The sequence below is a fragment of the Malania oleifera genome, chromosome 1 (genome assembly GCF_029873635.1).
Source record: "Malania oleifera isolate guangnan ecotype guangnan chromosome 1, ASM2987363v1, whole genome shotgun sequence".
Classification (NCBI taxonomy): Eukaryota; Viridiplantae; Streptophyta; class Magnoliopsida; order Santalales; family Ximeniaceae; genus Malania; species Malania oleifera.
The window spans coordinates 2,906,103-2,926,421 of record NC_080417.1 but is presented as its reverse complement, the minus strand read 5'-3'; the positions used below and the strand labels follow the sequence as shown (position 1 = coordinate 2,926,421).

General features: G+C 36.9%; 1 protein-coding gene across 12 annotated transcripts in view; it reads right to left on the bottom strand.

Annotated features, from left to right (window-relative positions):
- Positions 1–7,316, bottom strand: part of LOC131153740 (elongator complex protein 4) — a 36,380-nt gene extending 29,064 nt beyond the window's left edge. For 2 of the 12 annotated variants that reach the window (XM_058106225.1, XM_058106210.1), the window contains exons 1-2: positions 6,825–7,273; positions 6,505–6,739 (exon numbers count right to left, since the gene is read on the bottom strand). The gene's annotated coding sequence lies outside the window, so the exon portion shown is untranslated. Of the gene's footprint in view, positions 1–6,504; positions 6,740–6,824 lie in introns of all 12 variants that reach the window. The other 10 variants (XM_058106238.1, XM_058106219.1, XM_058106197.1 and 7 more) reach the window with 9 other exon arrangements.
- Between the last annotated feature and the right edge of the window lie 13,003 nt (positions 7,317–20,319).

Here is a 20,319-nt window from a genome sequence, read left to right as displayed (position 1 = left end):
TTCAGTCCTACAATTTTTTTTTAATCAGTAAAGGATGATTTATTGAAAAGGCATCAAGGGGATGCCGGCCCAAAGTACAGGATGTGGTCAGTAGCAGGAGATGTGGCAGATTACTGTTCCCACAGCAGTAATGGTGTATAACACTATCAGGACCCCCAAAATTCATTATCCAGTGGTGCAGCCACTAACCTCTATTTAAAATTATAATCCTCTAAACATATCTTCTAACAATTGTATGATTAGTTTTGCGATAGAAGAACTGGGGTCATATCCTTAGACTCCTAAAAAAATTTTCAATAGGTGACAACAGCCGCTATAAATCCAAGGGTACTAATTAAAAGATAGAATATATTCATGCCAGCCACTAAGCCAGCATTAGCTATCCATTGACTTCTCTATTGATTTAATTATAATTTATAATAAAAGAAAAAAATTAGAAGAAAACTACTTCTACTGATCCAAATTTAAGACTAATCGTTTCCAGGGAATGTAAATTACAAGAAAGTCCTGAAACATGCAGCAGATGCCAAAACATCTAACATCCACATGACATCTTAGGCAATGGTCAAACAGTAAAGCTAACTTAAGTGCCAAAACCAAATGACTACATGAAATAAACATCTTTGCAGCAAAACGTGTTTTGTGTCTAGTAAAAGATGAGGAGAGGGTGAAGGGATGGAAAATTATTTTATTCAACAATCGTGATACACAACAGTGAAGGCAGTTGCACAGTTTAACCACTAGATCAGAAAACTTTCCATCCTCTAACCTTCTCTTCCTTCTTTTTTCCCTCCTATGAAGCAGAGGGTACTAGGGTAGGCTCAGTCTATTTGTTGGTAACAAGCAACTAAAGCACAATGACGGCAAGACAATATACTAACTAAAAACAAAAGTGATGTCAGATTTGGCCCTCCAGTGTAGATATAGGCTAACCAGGGAATCGAGAAGGTGTTCCAGCCTTAGATAGGACTAAATTGAACCTAACATAAACAATATCCAAGTAGCATTTTTCGAAGCAAAAAATACCCACATATCGATTAGATCAAATCTATTGCTTTGAATGAGTAGAAGATATAACTGTAAATAAGGAGTGTTGTGACTTAAAAGTTGGGTGCCATTTTGCTTTGAATGAATAGAAGATATAATTGTAAATAAGGAGTGTTGTGACTTAGAAGTTGGGTGCCATTCAAAGGCCATATGATTTAAGCATATTTTTTTACTTGGTGCACAAGTGCAAAAACAAGATTGTCCAAAAACTATTTTCATAGGAAGCCATTCTAGGTGAGTCCAAGGCAACTGCAATAGCGCCATGTGTTAGACAATCAAATCATTCAATTGCGGCAGTAGAATTGGTAGATTGGGTGAAATGAATCACCACATGCATGAAAGCCACCAAAAATCCAATTTGATTCTGTCCAAAAATATGATATGGATAATTTGCCTAACCTAACAATTTTCCATGGATACTTAACAGTTAGTGGGATAGGACCAAAGATGGATTTCATCAAAAAATTGGAGGGGGTGACATAACATGATGTAACAAACCAATTCAAGTGCCCGTAGCTTCACAGTATATCTCACATTGGAGGAGCAAAACAGAATAATATTTGGACAAAACATAAAAATAGATTAGTAAAGGAGAATGCTGCATGAAGTCAAGGCAAAGAAATACCTTATCACACATAGTTGCCTCCCTCTTGCACAAACTTTTTTTTTTTAGCTTTATATATTTAATTTACACAGCAAGAGAGAGACCCAATTCAAATAAGTTTCTAAGAGAGTGGGAAACTGTCTCTCTCAACTTTGAACACCAACTATTCTTTGAACACCAATTCAGCATATCTATTGCTCTGAAACTGATGATAAAAAATATTTAAGGTGGACAATGACACTGGAAGAAGGGTAGTAATATGATTTAGCCATGATTTGTGCACACATCTAAATTGTCCAAGGGACTCAAGAATAGTGAAGTAAGCTTTCAGCAACCATATCAAACAGCAACTGAAAGTAACACTCAAGGGCCATTCGGCTCACTGCATCTTTCACCATCATGAGAACGTGATGTCCAAGGCATCCTCCGTTGGTATTGGACAGTTTCAAATTTATAATAATAATAATAATAATTTATATGTGCCATAATTATGAGGGATTGAATAGACGCTGTTATTTCATTTTAATTAAATACATGGTTTTTAAATTTTCAGTTTTGTTATTGTTAATTTGAATATTAAGTTCATGGTTATTTATTTTGCATATTTATTACAACTAGTAGTTATTTCGATTATGTCTCTAAAAGGTGTGCTCCAGGCCAAACAACGTGTAACACTCTCCTCTCCTTTTTCCTTTCACTTCTCTTTTGACTTTGTTGGGTAATCAGACACTCAGCTCCTATAGCTCTAGCATTCATTAGTACATACAAAACCAAGCCAACAGAGTGAATCCTGGAGGTCGTGCATGCAGTGACTATTTGCACTGAAATACACTCTTTGTAGGTGCGAAATCAGCTTTAAGGGCAGTGGTCCTGCCACGCCTCAGCTTATGATAAGTATATGTAGTTTCTTTATTAATTTATCATAGTTTTTTTCTCCTATTATCTTTCCAAGATCCCATTCCCACATCTGTTTTGGGGACAAAATCAGATGTTGGAGAAAATCTTACATTCACTAGGAATGAAAGATTCGTACAAAACATGGGAATCCTATACCACAATCCTCCTTGTGCAAGTTTCATGGGAATCTCATTCCCATGGGTATCCCATCTGGGGACTAAATCGCGCCCACTATTTTGGCATGTCGGACAATGCCCTCTATAATATATTACTACTACACCAATTATTATATTTATGTTAACTGTCATTATTTAAAAAAAAAATATGAAAGTAATAAGGTTATAATTATGTTATAATAACTCATTATTCCAATGATAAAATTATTATGTTGGATTTTTTTTATTTATGAGGATTGAAATTCGTATGACATGGATTTAATTTAGTGCACATTCTCAAAAGTTTTTGTTTTGAAAAATATATTATTCTTCATATATTGTACATATACACATGTCAAGGATTTAATGGTAATCTTTTTTAAATTCCCATGTTAACTAAACACTAACATGGCCATCCTGCGTACATTCCTGGGAAGAGAACCAAACAAATATACACCCATGTGGCTGGCATTCTAGTCCTGGGAATGAGACTCCTAGAAATATCTATTATGTGGGAATACTTTTGATCCCGCGAACCAAATGACACTTTAACTGTTTTAAAATGTGAAGGCATAAGGTCAAGCATTTTAAAAGGTATAAGCCTGAAGGCATTAATGCATAAGCCTTTGCAAATTTTATTTTTATATAAAAATATATGAATAAATTACACATATTTTGAAAAATACAAAATTTGAAAATATATATATGAAATAAAATTTGAAAATTACTGTTGGTTAATATTTATATATAGAAAAAGAAATTCATTAATAAAAAAGAGAGAAACTTACAAAGAGTGGAGATTAATAAAGCATAAGTAGTTTGTGGCAATATCAAAGTCTCCTAAAAAACTGAGAACAAAAATGCCCAAATTGCCGAGCCACTAAACAATGAAGAAACAAGTGATCAATAGTCACATTCACCTCCAAACGCATAATACTATCCCGATAGATACTCTTGCAAGGCCTCCTCAACTACAAGAAATCATTGGTATTAATCCCTATTAAGAGCCACAGTCCACATAAAAGCCCTAACCTTAAAAGGAACCTTAGCCATAAAGTGGCTCAAGGGAAAAGAAGAGCTTAATTCAACAATTAAGAGGGAAAAGCTTTCCTGGAAAAGGAACCAGAAAAATCCCTGATCCAAATCCTTAAATCACATGCCATGAGGAACAAAAGACTCCAGCACTTTAACAAAATGGTCATATCATCAACCTCTCCCTTGTTGAGGATTCTAAAAAAATGAACATCCCAAGATGATAAGCAATAATCATCCAAGCAACGGTCTTAAATTCACTCAAGTAAACATATTAAGCAATAATCATAACACTAAAAAGTTCAATCTGTGTCCATGCCTCAATATGCAGCCTCTCAATTGTTTTGGAAAGGTTTAGGTTCAAGAGTTTAGGGATTCACTAAGATTAGAACATTCCTAAAATCTTTTAGGGTGCATTTGTTTTGGTGGCTAAGGTTTATAGGATTGAACTAGACTATACTAAATTGAACTGGACTGGCTATGGATATCATCCTGACCCATGTTTGAATTGCAACACCTATAGGATAGACAAATTATTAAAAAGTCCAAAACACCCTTGTGATTTAAATTTTTTTTCTATTAAAAAATTATTCCAATGTGAAGAATCCATCGACACTGGAGATGCACAAATCTGGTGAAAATTGTGATTTTCCAATCATCACACAACGGAGGAACTAGTCATGAAGCTCGAGCATCTAGTTTTCTTCATGCCTTTGGAATTACCCTGTGCATTTCATCGATGTTTAGCAAGGCCAGAGCCTGAAGACAATGAGCTTTGCCGCCACTTCTACATGGTTCATACTGCATATTGACCTCACCAACAGCAAAGAGAGCGCTACTTCTAGCAATCGTAGGGCAACAGGCTCCAGCTAAGTAGATTAAAAGCTAGGGCTTCCAGCTGAGCAAATTGAGAAGGCCTTGCCAACGGCATCCTCGGCGATGCCGAGGGTGGCATATCTGGTGGCATGAGCAAGGAGCTCAATGTCCTTGAGGAAGTGGATATTAGCTTGGAGGCTAAATAAGCCTCTGGTGCGGAGCCCTGTTGCCGGTGATGATGGGGTAGCTAGGAGAGCATCACAAAGCAGGTTTTTATGGGGAGGGGGATGGTGGGGAGATGAGACCTTATCCCAGATGAGAGGGCTAAGGCTCCCATACTAGCCTATTCAATCCAATTTGTTTGTTACACAAAATGTGGGCTACGCATTCTTAGCCTAGCCTAGCCTAGCCACTAAAACAAGCCTAATATAAACATCTAACTAGATTTAAAATACCCTAATTTACCAACCCAATCTAACTTAAAATTCAAAACGACCAATACATAAGACACCTAAAATCAGAAAAAACACACATTTTGCACAAATGTGTAAGCTGTGCTCGCCTTTATAGACTTTGCTATTTAAGACTTTAGGCATGCTTAAGGTGAACCTCAATTGTGCCTTTCAAAACATTAAGTAGACTAGTTCAACTTGATCATCACCTATATAATTTGAGACAAGCTTCCATATACAAACCACAATTTTATATAATTCAATGCAACTCTTCACAATTTGCTAACACTAAACATGCAAGTACATTTATCAATGTCGTTCAAACTTTATAATAATTTGAAATCATAAAAAAATAATAATAATAATCAATAACAAACCTCATTTTTCATGTTACCATGGTTGGTTAATCCCTTCTCATTCCATGCCCCCTCAATTGGTAGTTCTAAAAGCATTATAACCAAGAGGTGATAAAATACTAATTGTGTTATCTACGACAGAGGAATAAGAACTAACATAATAAGGATTACTAGCAAACTGGAAGCATAAACCAGCTGAGTAAAACATCCTAGCATTTTCACATTTTAGATGCTCCCCAGTTTAAAAGTTGAAGGCCTTTCACAAAGCACCTCCTCCAGTCCTCCTTTGTTTAGTTCAAGAACACCATCATTTCTAGATATCATTGGAATTTAGCTAATGAGTAAAGGCACCTGTTTTGGCCTTAGTCTTTGCCAAGCCTCCTTAACAATTCTTCTTATTTCTAATAAATACTCATTCATACGCACTACCTAATGCCTTCTAATAAATTACATAACAAGCTTTTTTAACACACCCCCCCCCCCCCCTCTTTTTTCCCTTCTCTACTACAGCCACATATGCCCAAAGAGGAGAATGATCATCTTAAGACTCAAAAGCAAACTTTCTTGTGCCACTAGCAATAAATCTCCCTAATGCTGAAGACATTATCCTATAAGATGTACAATAATTTTCAGACCTAGAACAGAAAAATAATCTAGATTCAGATGCCAAGTTTGGGACTGCCAAACTAGATAGAAATTTAGAATCTGACAGCAAACAGATAATAAACATGAACCAGAAAAGAATTGAAAACAAATGGAAACAAAAGAAAGCATAAACATAAAAACAAATAAGAGCCAAAGAACAAATAAAAAAATCTGTATGACAGAAAAAATGAAAAAATAAAAAATAAAAACGAAATAGGATGATGAAAATTTCAAATAGACATGAGCCAAAGCTGATCAGAACCCAGATTTTCATCCCAAACATATTGAATTTTTGCATAAAAATAAAGGTGTACTCATCAAAAAAGAAACTGCAAAGTGTTACGCCCCAGGGAAAAAAACGAAACAAAAGAGTTCATCAAAAAGGAAGCAAGGAAAACAACATTGTCTGCATAAAAGACAAGGGGAAGTTGCTTTGCCATGAAAAATCCTAGCGCTCCTTTCGATCCACAATGTCCAAAAAAAAGATAAAGATAGCACACCTCCGTAGGGCCAGCCCTTTCTTGGTCCTCCAAAACTCTGTTTGTTGCACCAACAAGAGAGCGTCAACACTCCAAGGCAGCACCAAAGTCTAATAAAAAACTGAAAACAAAAAAGAGACCCAAAGCCACTAAGTGACCTGATAGTGAAGATTATATGAGAAGGACAAGGTACCATGTCCCAAGTCCAATTTTCTTGAAGAGCTTGAAGTTCTTCCTACATAGCCTTTCTCCAACACTAATGTTTATCAGCTTGTGAGTAGGAATTAGGAATTAACACAGTTGATAAGGTACCCGTGAAGGAGGTATGAGGGAAACCATACCTATCCGGTGGATGAGAAGCACGGCCAGATCGTCGAGGAGGATGCAAAACGGGATCAGGATCAAGTGGCAGATCAGTCTCAGGAAGGGGTAGAGTTGGCCGACGGCGTTCATACACAAAACCAGGCTTGAAGCAATCTGGAGGGCATATCAAATCACCAAAGCGAGGAAGAACAGAAACTGCAGGAGATGATGTAAGAGAACTAGGAAAGAAACATTGATGCTCAAAGAAAACGACATTACGAGATATATAAAATTTATTGGAGGAAGCATCATAGCACACAAATCCCTTTTGAGATAAGTTATATCCATAAAGGCACATTTCACAGATTTCGCAGAGAGTTTGTGACGTTGATGCGGAGGTAGATGCACAAAACAGACACTACCAAAAGTGTGCAAATCAAGAAAGCTAGGGTGCTGTTTATGCATACAATAGTATGGAGAGTCAAAATTTAGCACTTTAGAAGGCAACCTATTAATCAAATATATTGCTGTAGCTAAAGCTTCAACCCAAAATTTAGGAGGAACGGAAGACCGCAAGTAACAAGGTGTTAAAATCCCGAGTATTTTGTATATAATGGGTAAATTAGGAAAGTGTGTAAATGTAGGAGATTATATATTATTCTGTAGGGGGATTATTTTCTTATTAAAATAGGTGATTGTATTATAAGATTGGGATGTACATAATGTTAAGGTATGCAGAGTTGAATAGAATTTTGAATTCAGCCAACATGGTATCAGAGCTAGGGTTTGTCAACTTTAACTAACTATGGCCAGCGTTATCACCAACGGCACCGTCAACAGTAGAGGGTTGACCCCTACTGAAAATATCGACGGGGATTCAGAGATCACATCCGTTGAAGGTTTGAATGGGCTAGACAACCTAACTTTTTCACTCGCAGTGGAAAAATTAAACGAAAAAATTTCCGTGAGTGGGCTCAATCCATAAAATTGGTAATCGAAGGGAAAGGGAGGTTAGGTTATCTTACCGCCGAACGGAGGAAACCGACTCCACCGAAGTTGTAGCCTTGCAAAAATGGAGGTCCGAAAACTCCATGGTCATCGCTTGGCTCGTCAACTCAATGCAACCTTCAATCGGGAAAATCTACTTGTTCTTACCAACGGCGAAGGACGTATGGGACGCAGTTCGTGAGACGTATTCCAACGTCGAAAGTTTCTCGCAGATTTTTTAGATCAAGACCCGGTTGTGGCAAATGAGGCAAGGTGAGCGAGGCGTGACTGAGTATTTCATGGAGATGACCCATCTCTAGCAGGAGCTCAACCTGAGCATCGAAGAAGAATGGGAATGCTCCGGCGACAGCGCACAATACAAAAAATGACTCGAAAATGAACGGGTCTTCGAGTTCTTGGCCGGCCTCAACCGAGATCTGGATGATGTACAAGGACGAATTCTTGGCCGAAGACCTTGCCATCAACCCGAGAGGTGTTCGCTAAAGTAAGGAGGGAGGAGAGCCGAAGACAAGTGATGCTGAAGCCACAGCCGGATCGTGTTGGGTCTGAAATACCAGCCCTAAATTCAGGTGGGTCAGATGTCTCGGCTCTAATTTCAAAAGGCCCGGGAGGATATGGACAAAAACCACAAAAAGGCAAATTATGGTGTGAGCACTGTCGAAGGCCAAGTCATTCAAAAGAAACCTACTGGGAAATTCATGGAAAGCCTGCAGATTGGAAACCGAGACATTATCAAAAAAATCGCGGGTATCAGGCTACCACTGACAGTTCAACTGGAAAATTACAAGGTGAAAAAAACAATAATATCAATCCAAGTAGTGCATTCAGCCCTGAACAGTTGGATCAACTATATAAAATGATTACCTCCATTCAAACATTGGGTCAGTCTTCCACTGGTTCTCTAGCTCACCGAGGTAATTATTTATCACCCTTAAATACTATATCCTGTCACAAAACACCATGGATAATTAACTCGGGTGCATCTGATCATATGACTAGTTCTTATCAATTGTTTTCATCCTATTCGCCATATAGTGGAAACCTGAGAGTCAAAATTGCAGATGGTTCACTCTCACCAGTTGCCGATAAAGGAAGTATTCGCATATCTGACTCCGTAACCTTAAAATCTGTCATACATGTTCCCAAGTTATCTTGCAACTTGTTATCCATTAGCCAGTTAACAAAAAACTCCAATTGTTCTGCTAAATTTGTTTCATCTCATTGTGTTTTTCAGGACCTATCATCGAGGAAGACGATTGGCACTGCTAAAGCGTATGAGGGACTCTACTACTTTGAGGAGGTAGACTTGAGTGAACAATGTAATACTGTAATTTGTGATTCTGCATCTATTTCTAGAGATAATGAAATTTTATTATGGCATTCTAGGATGGGTCACCCAAATTTTCAATATCTAAAGCGTTTGTTTCCGTCTATCTGTTCAAATAAAATGTCTCCTGAGTTTTAATGTGAAGTGTGTGAACTTGCAAAACATCGGCGTGCTTCTTCCCCAACATCCATATACAAACCATCTCGTCCATTTACTATGATTCACAGTGATTTGTGGGGACCCTCAAGATCCCTCAATCGCACCTATACAAAGTGGTTTGTTACTTTTATTGATGACCATACTCGCCTTTGTTGGGTTTACTTGAAAAAATAAAACTGAAGTCCGTTCCATTTTTGTTAGTTTTCATTCCATGATTCAAACACAATTCCAGACTCACATTCAAATTTTACGTACTGATAATGGTACGGAATATTTTAATGATGTTCTGGGAACTTATCTTCAAGAAAATGGGATTGTTCATCAGAGTTCTTGTGTGGATACCCCTTAACAAAATGAGGTTGCTGAAAGAAAAAACAGACATATACTTGAAGTAGCTTGAGCATTGATGTTTACTACAAACATGAGACACTATTTTTGGGGAAATACCATCTTAACAGCTACACATCTCATTAATCGAATGTCGAGTCAAGTACTTTCCTTTGCCACTCCTCTCTAGAAATTCCAAGAACATTTTCCTACTTCACGACTCCCCTCCAATATTCCACTGAAATCTTTGGTTGTGGCTTTTGTTCATATTCATGCCCACCATTGTGATAAATTGGATCCTCGTGCCGTTTAATGTGTCTTCATTGGTTACTCCCCTACCCAGAAAGGCTACAAATGCTATGACCCTGTCTCAAAGAGAATGTTTGTTAGCCTCGATGTCACATTCTTTGAAACCACTCCTTATTTCCCAAAGCCCTCTCTTCAGGGGGAGCAATGGAGTGAAGATCGGTTCTTTGACTTCTTTACCACAGAGTCTATCGAGTCTCCTATTACCACTGACTTTGTGACATCTACTGAGTCTCCCGTTGCATCATCATTCCCTGACCCATCCACTGAGTCTCTCGTTGCATCATTTCCTGAACTGTCAAACACAAAAGAGCACTTAACCTCAGGGGGAGATGCAGGGAAGCAAAACAACATAGACATACTAGTTTACTCAAGAAAGCCAAACACAAAGAACAGGGAGAATCTCATACCTGAGGCACCAAGCACGTTGGAACCGGTGATGGCTCCGAACAACCATGAGTCTCATGAGCCCTCTTCTGATAATTCTGTACCTGATGACATCAATTCACCTATTGCAGTTAGAAAACAAACCAGGTCATATACTCAATATCCCTTATCTAAATATATGTCTTATAAAAGCTTGTCTACAGGATATCGTGTCTTTGTCTCTAACCTTGACAGGATGAGAATTCCAAAGAATATTCAAGAAGCTCTGGAAATATATAAATGGAGGGAGGCTGTACAGGAAATGTGGGCTCTGAAGAAAAATGGGACTTGGGATGTTATAAATTTGCCGAGAGGGAAGAAGCCATTTGGTTGTAAATGGGTCTTCACAGTGAAATATAAATCTAATGGGACAGTTGAACGATATAAAGCCCGACTCGTTGCAAAAGGATTCACACAGACTTATGGCATTGACTATACAGAGACATTTGCACCGATGGCAAACTTGAATACAGTTCGGGTTCTCCTATCCTTGGCAGCCAACTTAGATTGGCCACTAAAAAAACTTGACATTAAAAATGCATTTCTAAATGGTGAGTTAGAAGAAAAAGTCTACATGACAATACCACCAGGCTTTAGCAAGAAAGGTGAAGAAAACAAAGTGTGTAAACTCAAGAAGTCCTTGTATGAACTCAAGCAATCTCCCAGGGCATGGTTTGACAGATTTGCAAAAGTAATAAAGAACCAAGGATATCGACAAGGGCAATCTGATCACACCCTATTCCTCCAACAGTCTGAAAGAGGTAAGCGAACAATTCTAATGATGTATGTTGATGATATAATTTTAACTGGGGATGATACAGTAGAGATGGAAAGATTAAAGAAAGTTTTAGCTACTAAATTTGAAGTTAAAGACTTGGAACAAATGCGGTACTTCTTGGGCATGGAAGTTGCTAGAACGAAAAAGGGTATTAGTGTCTCTCAGCGAAAGTATATCACTGATCTCCTAATTGAAACTAGCATGCTAGGATGCAAACCTAGTGAAACCCCGATCGAAGCAGTAAAGAGGGTCGAAGACTATGGAATATCTGTTGAAAAGGAGAGGTATCAGAAATTGGTTGGTAAGCTAATCTACTTGTCACATACCAGACCAGATATTGCATTTGAAGTTAGTGTGGTAAGTCAACACATGCATTCACCAAAAGAAGCTCATTTTGATGTTGTATACAAGATCCTTCAATATCTCAAGGGCTTCCCGGGTAAAGGACTCTTCTTCAAGAAATGTGAAAGCAAGGAAGTAGAGATCTTTATAGATGCAGATTGGGCAGGATTAGTGGAAGATAGAAGGTCCACCACCGATTATTGCACATTTTTCTGGGGAAATCTGGTAACCTGGAGAAGCAAAAAACAGAATGTAGTAGCTTGTAGTAGTGCCGAAGCTGAATTCAGAGCAGTTCCTCAAGGGTTATGTGAAGGACTATGGTTACGAAAACTCTTAGATGAACTACAAGTCCCGATGAAATTTCCTATCAAACTCTATTGTGACAACAAAGCAGCCATCAGTATCTCTCTCAATCCAGTTCAACGTGATAGGACTAAACATATAGAAGTGGACCGATATTTTATCAAAGAGAAAGTTGAAGAAGGAACTATCTGCATGACCTATGTACCTACTAAGGAACAAACTGCAGATATCTTTACGAAAGGATTGGCACGATAGAACTTTGAAGATCTCATTAGCAAGTTGGAGATGATTAATATCTATAATCCAACTTGAGGGGGAGTGTTAAAATCTGAAGTATCTTTGTGTATAATGGGTAAATTAGGAAAGTGTGTAAATGTAGGAGATCATATATTATTCTGTAGGGGGATTATTTCCTTATTAGAATAGGTGATTGTATTATAAGATTGGGATGTACATAATGTTAAGGTACGCTGAGTTGAATAGAATTTTGAATTCAGCTAACACAAGGTCCTAGCAATATCTAACAAATTTCAATTTTTGCGCTCAGCCATGCCATTCTGTTAAGGTGTATAAGGACACGAAAGGTGAGAAACAATTCCTTTGTGATCAAGAAACTCAAGAAATTCATGACATATATTCTCCACCAAAATTAGATCGTAAAGTCTTAATGCTAGTGGTAAATTGATTCTCAACATATGCTAGAAACGATTTGTAAATAGAAAAGACTTCAAACTTATAACACAAAAAATATACCTAAGTTTAGTCATCTATGAATGTCACAAAATATTTATAATGAGCATGAGAAATGACAGGAGTAATGCCCCATACATCACCATGAACTAGGTCAAAGCAATTCTTTGCCCTACTCCCGGAAGAAGGGAAGGGAAGAATCTTACTTTTTTCGATTTTACACGTAGAACAACCAAAAGACAAAGCATGAGGCAAAGAAGAATCTTTTTTTCCCAACAAGCCAGAATTCAGAAAATGAGATAAAACAACATTGTTTGGATGGCCTAAACGTTTGTGCCATACTTCACAATTATTGGAAACAGTAGTAACAGTCTCCCTACTTTAGGCCCCTTCGCTATTGTCCTCCTTGACACCGGATCTTGCACATGATAACCATCACAAGAAAACTGAATATTATAATTATCATCCACTAATTGTCCAACTGAGATAAGACTTGTAAAAAGCCCAGGTGATACAAAATATTAGTAAGTGATGGTGCGATATCACCAACCCCAGTAATCGGTAAAAGATGGTCATTAGCAACTTGAATATTAGAAGAACCAATGTACTTACGAACATTGCTAAGCATATCAGGAGAACTGGTCATGTGATTGAATGCAGCGGAATCAACAAGCCAAGATTGAGAGAGTATAGTACCCTTACCTTGCAGCCTTAAAGTGGAAAATGCCGATACAATCATTTGCTGCACCATTTCTGGTGTAAGGGCAGGTGTAGCAACTAGGGGTGTACAAAAATTACCGAAAAATCGAAAACCGCACCGAAACCGCACCGAAACAATAAAAGGTTCGATTTTTTGGTTTTCGGTTCCGGTTGCGGTTTGCAAATACTAAAAAATTTGGTTTCGGTTTCGGTTTCGGTTTTGGGTTTAAACCGAACCGAAAAAATCGAAAAAACCGATTTTCATTAATAGAATTATTTATAGTTATATTATACATGGACACCAGGACACGGGAACACACACACACACGTGCTTAGGGTTTTAATTTTTAATCATTATTATAACTTTTTACCTTTTCATTTCAGTTTTCACGGTCACCTACTCTACTCACCTTTTTCAGTTTTCAATTTCACGTCGCCGCTTCCCTCCCGCCTCCTCCTCTTCGTCTTCCTCAAGCCTCATACCTCAGTTCTTCATCTTCAGATTCTTCACTGTGAATCTGTGAGCGCCGTGCGTGCGTAGCGACCGCCGGCCAGTGTGCCTCACTGCCTCCCCCCTCCTCTTCCTTCCTCAGTTTTCTTCATCTCTGCTAATCTTCTCGGCTCTCGCCTCTCGCTGTAAGCCCGTGAGTCTGTGACTCTGTCAACTGGTTGTGTGCCGTCCGCCGTGCGTGCCTCCCGCCTCCGCCTCCTCCTCCTCCTTCCTCATTTTTCTTCTTCTCTTCTCGGCTCTCGCCTCTCGCTGTAAGTCTGTCACTCGTCCGGCCTCGTCTGAGTCGTCTCTCAGACTCTCACAGACTCACTCTCTCGAGTCTCGTCTCTGTTGCGCTGTGCCGCCGTGCGTCTGCTGTGCCTCCGCCGTGCGCCTGCAGCTCTGCCTCTCTCCTAGCTCTCGTGTCTTCAGTCCGCACCACCTGCATCTGCTGGCTGCTGCTGCTGTTCAGCTGTTGTAGCCTGTAACTGTAAGGTATAAGCTCCTGTAACTCTGTAAGTTTAGTTTCATTTATTTTATCTATTTTATATTTTCTGTTTTCTCTGTTTTATAGTTTAGTTTTAGTTTTATATTTTCTGTTTATATTACTAATTTATTATTTACTTTATTTTTTCAAACAATAACTGTTTTAAAAAAAATTGAAAATCGGAGTTGATGCCTAGTTTTTTGGTTTCTGAAAGTAATTTTGTGGATCAAATTATTTATTGTTATATGTAAATTAAAATCAAAATTAAAGAAAAATAGCTATGTGAATTTAAAATATAATAAACAAAAAATATTCATAAATTTTCTAAATTTTTCAAGAGAGAATAAATAATATATAGAAAATGTTTTGAATATTTTTTTGTTGTCATGTATGATAAAATTGCTCCTATTTTTAAACTATAGTAATTATGTAAATTAATTATAATAATTTTTATTTTTTATAATAATATTTTAAATGTTATTATTTTATTCATATGTATTAATTGTTATTTGATTTATAGACAAAAATAAGCATATAATTAATCAATTTTTTGTTTTGTCATTTTAAACATGTCTCATCTAATAAATTTGCACTTATCTATGATTTTTATAGATGTCTGAATTTGGGGACAACGCAAGTCTTAATACAACTCCTTGTCCGAGTCCAAGTCCAAGTCCAAGTCCAAGTCCAAGCATGAATACAGAATCCGTAAATAATGTTGCTGCAGGAACAGAATTGGGTGAGAAGAGGAAATTTAAATCAAGATCAGAGGTATGGGATCATTTTACTAGATTATGTGTTGATAACACTGCAGAGGTTAAAGCTCAGTGTAAATATTGTCCTAAAGTATTTTGTGCTGATTCAAGAAGGAATGGAACAAGAGCTTTGTGGAATCATTTGAATTTATGTGCTAAGTATCCCTATAAGAGACCTCATGATCGTAATCAATCCCAAATCAACTTCAAACCAGAGACAAAAATGGAAGAAAAACAGTTAACATGTCAAAAGTATGATGCTAATATTCTTAGAAAAGCTTTAGCATATATGGTGATAGTGGATGAACTACCATTCAGATTTATGGAGGGACAAGGTTTTAAATATTTTTGTAGCCTCATGGAACCTAGATTTAAGGTTCCATCACGAGTGACAGTGGCAAGGGATTGTCTTCTTTTATATAGAGAAGAGAAGAAGAAATTGAAAAAAATTTTGAAACATAATTGTCAACGAGTTTGCCTTACAACAGACACTTGGACATCTTTACAGAATGTTAGTTACATGTGTCTAACTGTGCATTTTGTTGACAATGAATGGAGGTTACACAAAAGAATTTTAAGTTTTGGTCCAATTCCTAGTCATCGAGGGGAAGTGTTAGGTTTTGCTATTGAGAAAGCTTTGTTGGATTGGGGAATTGATAAAGTTTTTACTATTACTGTAGATAATGCAAGTTCTAATGGTACGACCATCAATTACTTAAAGAGGAGGGTGAACAATTGGAAGGGTAGTGTGCTCAATGGTGAGTTCATGCATATGAGGTGTGTTGCACATATCATTAATTTAATTGTGCAAGATGGATTAAAACTTGTGGGAGATTCTGTACTTCGAATTAGGCAAGCAGTAAAATATATTAGGCAATCACCTGGTAGAACTGCTAAATTCAAAGAGTGTGCAGATGAGGAAAAGGTTAATTGTAAAAAACATTTGTGTTTGGATGTGCCTACTAGATGGAATTCCACATATATGATGCTGGACACTGCTCAAAAATTTCAAAAAGTTTTTGATAGATATGATGAAAAAGACCGAGATTTTACACTTGATCTTTCAAAAGATGGTGGAAAAGGAAAGCCAATGGAAGATGATTGGGATAATGTGAGGAAGATGGTACAGTTCTTAGGATGTTTCTATCATTTCACTTTGCGTGTTTCTGGTTCTAATTATGTGACTTCTAATACTTTTTTCCATGAAATTTGCATGGTTAATGCTTTTTTGGAAAATTGGTGCAAAAGTGATGATTTTGAATTAAGTGAAATGGCATTCAAAATGAAACATAAATATGATGATTATTGGGGGAATCCAGAAAAATTGAATATGATGATGTTTGTTGCTACCATTCTTGATCCTCGATACAAGTTAGAGTATGTGGATTGGGGCCTTTCTGAACTGTTTCCTCCTCCTACATCTTCAATTTTGAGTAAAAAGGTGAAGGATGTTATTTTTTCAATGTATGATGAGTACAAAAATGGGGGTAGACAATTCCAATGTAGTGGACCTAGTGGTAAAACTACCGAAGCTAGCTCTAGTTCTTCTAGTCGTATCTCTGGTATGGACTATGTGGTGGATGATGATGAACCAACAATGAAGATGATGATGGTTATGCTAGATAAATTCAAGAGGCATAGGTCAGAAAAAGAAGGTGGGGAAGGCAAGAGTGATCTTGAGAGGTATCTTTCTGAGGCACCTGAAGAGGGTAGTCAAGAATTTGATATTTTAGGATGGTGGAAGATAAATAATCCAAGGTTTCCTATCCTTTCACAGTTGGCACGTGATGTTTTGGCTATCCCCATAGCTACTGTTGCTTCTGAGTCTGCATTTAGTACGGGAGGTCGTGTTCTTGATTCTTTTAGGACATCATTGACTCCTAAGATTGTGGAGGCTCTTATATGTTCTCAAGATTGGTTGCGAAATTCACCATTACCAGTGAACTATGAAGAAAGCCTTGAAGAACTTGATAAACTTGAGAAAGGTAAAACATAATTTCTTAAGACATCTTTTTCACATTTTCTAGTTGTTTTATTTTAATTATTGTTTTGTATTTATTTTCTCTAATTCATTAACTTTTTTTTTTTTCATTCATTTCAGAATTGGATCAAATTGGCATGGATGATTTATTGGTAAGATTATGTATTATGAACAATTGAACAATGATAGTCAATTTAATTTTATCTTGTTATAACTTTCATATTATTTCATTTTATTAGGAATGATGTTTACATCGAGATTGGAGAATTGAAGTAATAATTTTGAAGATGGAAGAATGTGTGATCAAATAAGCATGGATGATTTATTGGTAAGATTATGTATTATGAACAATTGAACATTGATCGTCAATTTAATTTCATCTTGTTGTAACTTTTATATTGTTTCATTTTATTAGGAATGATGCTGACCGATATATTGGAGAATTGAAGCTACAATCTTGAAGATGGAACAATGTGGATGGAAGGATGTGGATTACTTCAATTCATTAAAATTTTGAACCATTGATGAACAATTAGAATGTCTATTTTGTATTTGTAATTTGGGATATTTATATATATATATATATATATATATATATATATATATATTCTTGTTTATTGCGAATGTTTGCTTGCTTCATTGCTCGTTTTGTGAAATTAGGGATAGAGAGAATTAATTATTAAAAGTGCCTAAGGATTGGGACATTGTGGAATTGATATGTAATTCTAATTTTAGAAGTGACCAACATATTTTATCATTAAAAGTGCCCAATATATTTTATTTTGTTAAAATTATGGGTCCGTATAAAAAATTAAAATGCTCAATAAATTTTCAACTACTTCATGAAAAATAAATGTTATTTTTTTTGAAAAAAAATCGGTTTAAAACCGAAAAACCGCAACCGAACCGCCACATTTTCGGTTTTCAATTAAAGCATAATTTCGGTTCGGTTTCGGTTTCGGTTCGGAAATGACATAACCAAACGGTTCGGTTCGGTTTTCGATTTTGGCCAAAACCGAACCGCACCGAACCATGTACACCCCTAGTAGCAACAGTGGAAGGTGACATTGGAGCGAGATTTTGAGTGCTGGTTACCCCATATGAAGTGTGGCCAGTAGTAGTAGCATGATAAGCATTCACGGGTTGGTTTTGAGGACGTGTTGGGCATTCTTTGATTATGTGCCCCTTCTGTTTATGGTAGCCGTAGAACTTTTTAGCACAATGGGCAGTAATATGACCATAATTTTTGCAACTGTAGCACTGAACCGTACACATGTGTCGTCCCCTCCCCTTGCCTTGAGCAGTGTATGTAGTAACCGGAAAAAAAAAAATAAAAAAAAAATAATAATAATAATAAAATAATAAAATTAAATTAATTAATTAAATTAACAAGTAAAATGAATAGTATGATAAGGAATATATATATATATATATATATTGAAGCATGTATATATATATATATGTGTGTGTGTGTGTGTGTGTGTGTGTGTGTGTGTAAGTAAGTTATTATGATATGCATTTAATATAAAGGTTAAAGGTATATATATATATATATATAGAAAGTGGGAAAGCTTCTTCAAGAAGCTTGCTTGGATTTTTTTGGAAGTGCTCTCTCTCTCTCCCTTCTCTCTCTCTCCTATGACTCTCTTTCTCTTCGATTTCGGGCTAGTTTTACACCGGATCGACAAACCGAAGCCACCACGACACTCCTGGCGAAGTTCTCTACAAATCTGCCGGAGCAGATCGTCAGGGAAACGAAGTTGGATTTCATCCCAAATCTAAGGTAAGGCTTTATATTCAATATTTGGATTTTTGACAGTTGAAGAAAGTGATATACGCGTAAAAATACTGAACTTTAATACTAGAAATTTTTAGTTCCAGGGTGTTGATTGGGAACGTTGGGAATCATCCCTAAGTTGAGGTAAGACTTTTTAAGTCGAATTTGACTTAGTGGTAGTTATAGAAAATGTTGTACGTACGAAAATACTAAACTTTAGTTCTACGAGTTTTCATTTTCAGTATGTTGAGTTAAGAACCTTGTGGGTACGGGGAAGATTTTCTTAGGGGCTTTTCAGAAATCAGGTAAGGGGATAAATTAAGCTAGTTTGTTTTGAGAAAATGCATGTATATATATGTAGCATCTGGTTTCAAGAAAAATAAATATATTTATATATATGATTTATATTTGAAAAATACTGTTTAAATGATGACATGTTGAATACGTGGAAAATCTATTTAGTGTGGCATGAGTATAAAAATGTTGTGAAATACTATTTTCTGGGAATGGGGATGATATGGATTTCTATGATGGAAAACCGGCGTACGGGCCGAGATATTTATATATATATATATATGTGTGATTTGCCGGCGTACGGGCCATGCTATGTGGATATGTTTGCCGGCATACGGGTCGTGCTATGTGGATGAGATTTGCCAGCGTACGGGCTGTGCTACGTGATTTTTTAGCGTATGGGCCAAGCTATGTGATTTGCCAGCGTACGGGCTGTGCTATGTGATTTGCCGGCGTACGGGCCGAGCTATGATAAAATGTGTAATTCCGGCGTACGGGCCGATGATTTTCATGAAATATGTATATATGAAAAATGATATGATTGATTTGATAATTATTGATATGAGATATCCATGTATCATGATTTTAGTATATGTATATGATATCAGAACCTAGTTGGCTTGGTCTAGGCTAGCATTTGCACAGTACTGTTGTTATGTGTCCATGGTCCTCGTGATCATGATATCTGTGTTAACGCTGCTGTACGGAGTGGTGTGAGATTGGATGGTCAATGTGGTTATTTTTAAGAAGTGTGCTGTTATCACCCCTGGTGTACGGACCAGTCTGGGTAGACCCATCGGACCTAAAGACTACTGTTTGACTTGGCAGTGGTCGGTCAACCATTGTCAGGTCCCGCCTTCGGGCCACACAACCCAGTCATGTGGGGGTAATACATGACAACAGTTAGCTAACTTACTGGGATTGTTTTATGTTATTATTAGTGTATGAGATGAGATATGTTTATGAAAAGGCAGTATATTCTGCTATGTATTGATATATATGTATGTTTTCCCAGATTTGATAAACAGTATTGAATATGTTATGTATGGTATATGTAGAACACATAATACTCATGTTGCCACATACTGGTATTAGTTTATTTTCCTTACTGAGAGGTGTCTCACCCCTAAATCTTATTAACTTTTCAGGAGCCCCGGATAGGAGAGCGGGAAAAGCCCCGCTGATATGGTACGGTCTATCTACTCTTTTTGAAAGGTAAGTTTTGTAGGAACAGTTAGAATTTGTGGGAAATGTCTCTAGGTTTTATTTTTGGGATGTATATATGAAAATACAGTGATTGTAGTAACTTTGGTATATTGTGGTATATGGTATTGAGATGTATATGTTTGTTTATTTTCTGCTGCTAGGGCTTCTGCTTTATGCT